The sequence below is a fragment of the Schistocerca americana genome, chromosome 4, assembly GCF_021461395.2.
Source record: "Schistocerca americana isolate TAMUIC-IGC-003095 chromosome 4, iqSchAmer2.1, whole genome shotgun sequence".
Taxonomy (NCBI): Eukaryota; Metazoa; Arthropoda; class Insecta; order Orthoptera; family Acrididae; genus Schistocerca; species Schistocerca americana.
In genome coordinates, this window is record NC_060122.1 from 612,478,803 (window position 1) to 612,485,784 (window position 6,982).

General features: G+C 46.2%; 1 non-coding gene across 1 annotated transcript; it reads left to right on the plus strand.

Annotated features, from left to right (window-relative positions):
- The first annotated feature begins 3,210 nt into the window (after positions 1–3,210).
- On the plus strand, positions 3,211–3,285 carry Trnas-cga. Its single transcript has one exon. It is a non-coding gene; the product is annotated as a tRNA-Ser (tRNA).
- The last annotated feature ends 3,697 nt before the right edge of the window (positions 3,286–6,982 follow it).

The window sequence follows — 6,982 nt, forward strand, 5'->3', positions numbered from 1 at the left end:
TTGAGCTTCTGCTGGCTTTACTGGACTGTAAACGACAGCATCATGTGCAAACAATGTAAGATGGCTGCTCCAATTGCCTCCGAAATCTTTTGCACAGACTAATAATTGCAAATGGCGTGTAACACCTCCTTGGGGAACGCCAGATATTAACCTCTTCCGTTTTACTTCATGACTTTCCTTCAGTTAGGAGGAACTGCGATCTTTCTGAAATGAAATCTACATCTACATTTATACTCCACAATCCACCCAACGGTGTGTGGCGGAGGGCACTTTACGTGCCACTGTCATTACCTCCCTTTCCCATTCCAGTCGCGTATGGTTCGCGGGAAGAACGACTGCCGGAAAGCCTCCGTGCGCGCTCGAATCTCTCTAATTTTACATTCGTGATCTCCTCGGGGGGTATAAGTAGGGGGAGGCAATGTATTCGATACCTCATCCAAAAACGCACCCTCTCGAAACCTGGACAGCAAGCTATACCGCGATGCAGAGGGCCTCTCTTGCAGAGTCTGCCACTAGAGTTTCCTAAACATCTACGTAACGTTATCACGCTTACCAAATAACCCTGTGACGAAGCACGCCGCTCTTCTTTGGATCTTCTCTGTCTCCTCTGTCAACCCGACCTCGTACGGATCCTACACTGATGAGCAATACTCAAGTATAGGTCGAACGAGTGTTTTGTAAGCCACCTCCTTTGTTGCTGGACTACATTTTCTAAGGACTCTCCCAATGAATCTCAACCTGGCACCCGCCTTACCAACAATTAATTTTATATGATGATTCCACTTCAAATCGTTCCGTACGCATACTCCTAGATATTTTACAGATGTAACTGCTACCAGTGTCTGTTCCGCTAACATATAATCATACAATAAAGTATCCTTCTTTCTATGTATTCAAAATAAATTACATTTGTCTATACTAAGGGGCAGTTGCCACTCCCTGCACCATGTGCCTATCCGCTGCAGATCTTCCTGCATTTCGCTGCAATTTTCTGATGCTGCAACTTCTCTGTATACTACAGCATCATCTGCGAAAAGCGGCATGGAACTTCCGACACTATCTACTAGGTCATTTATATATATTGTGAAAAGCAATGGTCCCATAACACTCCCTGTGGCACACCAGAGGTTACTTTAACGTCTGTAGACGTCTCTTCATTGAGAACAAGATGCTGTGTTCTGTTTGCTAAAAACTCTTCAGTCTAGCTACACAGCTGGTCTGATATTCCGTAAGCTCTTACTTTGTTTATCAGGCGACAGCGCGGAAATCTATCGAACGCCTTCCGGAAGTCAAGGAAAAAGGCAGCTATCTGGGAGCCCGTATCTAATATTTTCTGGGTCTCATGAACAAAGAAAGCGAGTTGGGTCTCCGACGATCACTGTTTCCAGAATCCATGTTGATTCCTACAGAGTAGATTCTGGGTTTCCAGAAATGACATGATACGCGAGCAAAAAACATGTTCTAAAATTCTACAACAGAACGATGTCAGAGATATAGGCCTATAGTTTTGCGCATCTACTCGACGACCCTTCTTGAAAACTGGAACTACCTGTGCTCTTTTCCAATCATTTGGAACCCTCCATTCCGCTAGAGAGTTGCGGTACACGGCTGTTAGAAGGGGGGCGATTTCTTTCGCGTACTCTGTGAAGAAACGAATTGGTACCCCGTCAGGTCCAGTGAACTTTCCTGTGTTGAGTGATTTCAGTTGCTTTTCTATTCCTTGGATACTTATTTCGATGTCAGCCATTTTTTCGTCGTGCGAGGATTTAGAGAAGGAACTGCAGTGCGGTCTTCCTCTGTGAAACAGCTTTGGAAAAAGGTGTTTAGTATTTCAGCTTTACGCGTCTCATCCACTGTTTCAATGCCATTATCATCCCAGAGTGTCTGGATATGTTGTTTCGATCCACTTACTGATTTAACATAAGACCAGAACTTCCTAGGATTTTCTGTCAAGTCGGTACATAGAATTTTACTTTCGAATTCACTGAACGCTTCATGCACAGCCCTCCTTACGCTAACTTTGACAACGTTTAGCTTCCTTTTGTCTGAGAGGTTTTGGCTGCGTTTAAATTTGCAGTGAAGCTCTCTTTGTTTTCGCAGTAGTTTCTTAACTTTATTGTCGAACAACGGTGGGTTTTTCCCGTCCCCCACAGTTTTACTCGGCACGTACCTGCCTAAAAGGCATTTTACGATTGCCTTGAACTTTTTCCATAAACACTCAACATTGTCAGTGTCGGAACAGAAATTTTCGTTTTGATCTGTTAGGTAGTCTGAAATCTGCCTTCTATTACTCTTGCTAAACAGATGAACCTTCCTTTTTTTATATTCCTATTTACTTCCATATTCATGGATGCTGCAACGGCCTTATGATCACTGATTCCCTGTTCTGCGCTTACGGAGTCGAAAAGTTCGGATCTGTTTGTTATCAGTAGGTATAAGATGTTATCTCCACGAGTCGGTTCTCTGTTCAATTGCTCGAGGTAATTTTCGGATCTGCTTGTCATCAGTAGGTCCAAGATGTTATCTCCACGAGTCGGTTCTCTGTTTAATTGCTCGAGGTAATTTTCGGATAGTGCACTCAGTATAATGTTACTCGATGCTCTGTCCCTACCACCTGTCCTAAACATCTGAGTGTCCCAGTCTACATCTGGTAAATTGAAATCTCCACCTAAGACTATAACATGCTGAGGAAATTTATGTGAAATGTATTCCAAATTTTCTCTCAGTTGTTCTGCCACTAATGCTGCTGAGTCGGAAGGTCGGTAAAAGGAGCCAATTATTAACCAAGCTCGGTTGTTGAGTATAACCTCCACCCATAATAATTCACAGGAAGTATCCACTTCTATTTCGCTACGCGATAAACTACTACTAATGAAACTACCTGGCAGATTAAAACTGTGTGCCCGACCGAGACTCGAACGCGGGACCTTTGCCTTTCGCGGGCAAGTGCTCTACCAACTGAGCTACCGAAGCACGACTCACGCCCGGTACTCACAGCTTTACTTCTGCCAGTACCTCGTCTCCTACCTTCCAAACTTTACAGAAGCTCTCCTGCGAACCCACAGCCTGGGGCTAAGCCATGTCTCCGCTATATCCTTTCTTTCAGGAGTGCTAGTTCTGCAAGGTTCGCAGGAGAGCTTCTGTAAAGTTTGGAAGGTAGGAGACGAGGTACTGCCAGAAGTAAAGCTGTGAGTACCGGCCGTGAGTCGTGCTTCGGTAGCTCAGTTGGTAGAGCACTTGCCCGCGAAAGGCAAAGGTCCCGAGTTCGAGTCTCGGTCGGGCGCACAGTTTTAATCTGCCAGGAAGTTTCATATCAGCGCACACTCCGCTGCAGAGTGAAAATCTCATTCTGGTAACATCCCCCAGGCTGTGGCTAAGCCATGTCTCCGCAATATCCTTTCTTTCAGGAGTGCTAGTTCTGCAAGGTTCGCAGGAGAGCTTCTGTAAAGTTTGGAAGGTAGGAGACGAGGTACTGGCAGAAGTAAAGCTGTGAGTACCGGGCGTGAGTCGTGCTTCGGTAGCTCAGTTGGTAGAGCACTGGCCCGCGAAAGGCAAAGGTCCCGAGTTCGAGTCTCGGTCGGGCACACAGTTTTAATCTGCCAGGAAGTTTCATATCAGCGCACACTCCGCTGCAGAGTGAAAATCTCATTCTGGAAACATCCCCCAGGCTGTGGCTAAGCCATGTCTCCGCAATATCCTTTCTTTCAGGAGTGCTAGTTCTGCAAGGTTCGCAGGAGAGCTTCTGTAAAGTTTGGAAGGTAGGAGACGAGGTACTGGCAGAAGTAAAGCTGTGAGTACCGGGCGTGAGTCGTGCTTCGGTAGCTCAGTTGGTAGAGCACTTGCCCACGAAAGGCAAAGGTCCCGAGTTCGAGTCTCCGTCGGGCACACAGTTTTAATCTGCCAGGAAGTTTCATATCAGCGCACACTCCGCTGCAGAGTGAAAATCTCATTCTGGAAACATCCCCCAGGCTGTGGCTAAGCCGTGTCTCCGCAATATCCTTTCTTTCAGGAGTGCTAGTTCTGCAAGGTTCGCAGGAGAGCTTCTGTAAAGTTTGGAAGGTAGGAGACGAGGTACTGGCAGAAGTAAAGCTGTGAGTACCGGGCGTGAGTCGTGCTTCGGTAGCTCAGTTGGTAGAGCACTTACCCGCGAAAGGCAAAGGTCCCGAGTTCGAGTCTCGGTCGGGCACACAGTTTTACTCTGCCAGGAAGTTTCATATCAGCGCACACTCTGCTGCAGAGTGAAAATCTCATTCTGGGAACTACTACTAACATCGACAAACACACCACCATCGGTTGCATGCAATCTATCCTTTCTAAACACCATCTGTGCCTTTGTAAAAATTTCGGCACACTTTATCTCTGGCTTCAGCCAGCTTTCCGTACCTATAACGATTTCAGCTTCGGTGCTTTCTATCATTGCTTGAAGTTCCGGTACTTTACCAATGCAGCTTCGACAGTTTACAATTACAATACCGATTGCTACTTGATCCCCGCATGTCCTAACTTTGCCCCGCACCCTTTGAGACTGTTGCCCTTTCTGTACTTGCCCGAGGCCATCTAACCTAAAAAAATCGCCCAGTCCATGCCACACAACCCCTGCTACGCGTTTAGCCGCCTGCTGTGTGTAGTGGACTCCTGACCTATCCAGCGGAACCCGAAACCCCACCACCCTATGGCGCAAGTCGAGGAATCTGCAGCCCACACGGTCGCAGAACCGTCTCAGCCTCTGATTCTGACCCTCCACTCGGCTCTGTACCTAAGGTCTGCAGTCAGTCCTGTCGACGATGCTGCAGATGGTGAGCTCTGCTTTCATCCCGCTAGCGACACTGGCAGTCTTCACCAAATCAGGTAGCCGCCGGAAGCCAGAGAGGATTTCCTCCGATTCATAGCGACACACATCATTGGTGCCGACATGAGCGACCACCTGCAGATGAGTGCACCCTGTACCCTTCATGGCATCCCGAAGGACCATTTCCACATCTGGAATGACTCCCCCCGGTATGCACACGGAGTGCACATTGGTTTTCTTCCCCATCCTTGCAGCCATATCCCTAAGGGGCCCCATTACGCGCCTAACGTTGGAGCTCCCAACTACCAGTAAGCCCACCCTCTGCGACAGCCCAGATTTTGCAGACTGAGGGGCCTGGAACAGGACAAGCAGCCATGCCCGACCAAAGATCAGTATCATCCAGAGACAGAGCCTGAAACCTGTTCATCAGACAAATTGGAGAGACCTTCCATTCAGCCCTCCGGAATGTCTTTCGCCCCCTGCCACACCTTGAGACGACCTCCCACTCTACCATGGGTGAAGGGTCAGCCTCAGTGTGGGTAGTATCCCGGGCAGCCACAGCCGTAGTCCGATCAGGGATGTGTGGGACAAGCTGGCCGTCCCAGACAAACCCCCGTCCGAACCCCCACATTGATGCCCATTGGCAACAGCCTCAAGCTTTGTGACCGAAGCCAGCACAGCCTGAAGCTGGGAGTGAAAGGGTGCCAACTCTGCCCGCATCCGAATGCTGCAGTCGCAGTCCCTGACCATGCTAAATACTGTTGTGCAAAGAACGTCTGAACTATTCTACAGAGAGCACAAACAAAATTTAAACGGTTAGTAAAATACAAGACTGCCTAGTAAATACAGTAATGCTGCTACTTGCGCACTGCTGACACACTGCTCGGCGTTAGAAGGCTAACTGTATTGTCAGTAACGTACAAAGACTATTTGAAAGAAATAAACAAATGACAGACGACTATGCGACTTTACACGTCACAGATATTAAAATGCAAATCTGCCCCTGCTAAATACGAAACTACATAATTATTTGACAGATTTAACTAAACAAGTGCGCTAAGACACTCAAACAAATTTTCAACTTTACTACTATACTTATATGAACGCTAAATAAGCCACTTCCTGCTACTTGCGCACTGCTGACACACTGCTTGGCGGCAGAAGGCGAATGCAGTCGCACCACTCAGGCAATGATTCGTTGGCACGCAATTTGATTAGAATCCTCTTATGAGGAATGAAGTCAGAAACCTTCCTGTGCCCTAGAAATTTAGACCCCCAGCAGACAGTACTCACTACTCAGTGCGAATGGAGCCAGTTGCGTTTCCAGAAGAAGGATATTTTCCGAATCTGTGATAGTTACGTATCAACAGATGGTTTTCTTCGAGGTAACACCTGATAACAGAACACAATATAAGCTCCAAAGTCCTACTACAAATCGGCGTCAGTGATACTGGTCTGAAATTCAGTGGATTAATACCGTTTCCAGGATTTTGCATTGGTTTGAGCTGTACATCTTTCTAGTGTTTAGCAATGGATCTTTCGTCAATCAAGTGGTTTCTAAAAATTGACTTATTTTATGGGCATAATTAGGAAGGAATCTAATTGTCATGCAGTCTTTCCTTTAATAATTGGTTTAAGTTTCTTTTATCTGGTTCCTAGCTGGCAGAACTCAATACTACCTGTTTCTGGGGTGAGACCGCCAGATGTAAAAGAAACTCGTGAAAATTATGAAACTAGTCTATTTTGCAATTTTTGCAATAATTTCTGAACAGAGAAGCAAGTTAAAAGAATTATATCTGATATAATTCTAGAATATGCTGCAGATACCTATTCTAAACACTGAAAACTTTGAGAAACTGTTTTGCATAACATATAGATCTATTCATTGTGTCCTTTCTTGTAAACTCTACTCCTCTTTCATCAAAGAATAGTGCTATGTATGACCATAATACCAAGATCAAAGTCAACACTTGCAAATGCATCGAAGGATGTACATTAGTTGAGAAAAGAATGAGTTTATAGTTCCAGTGGACAATAAAATTCTTCTAGGTCTGCGGCCGCATTATCAATGCGTAAAATGTCGACAGCTCCGTCGCTATGGCAAGAAGCCTTCCTGAGGATGTCGGAAGTTCTACACATTGACAGTGTGGTCACAGACCGAGAAGAATAATATTGATTGTGACAGTGGCCGCG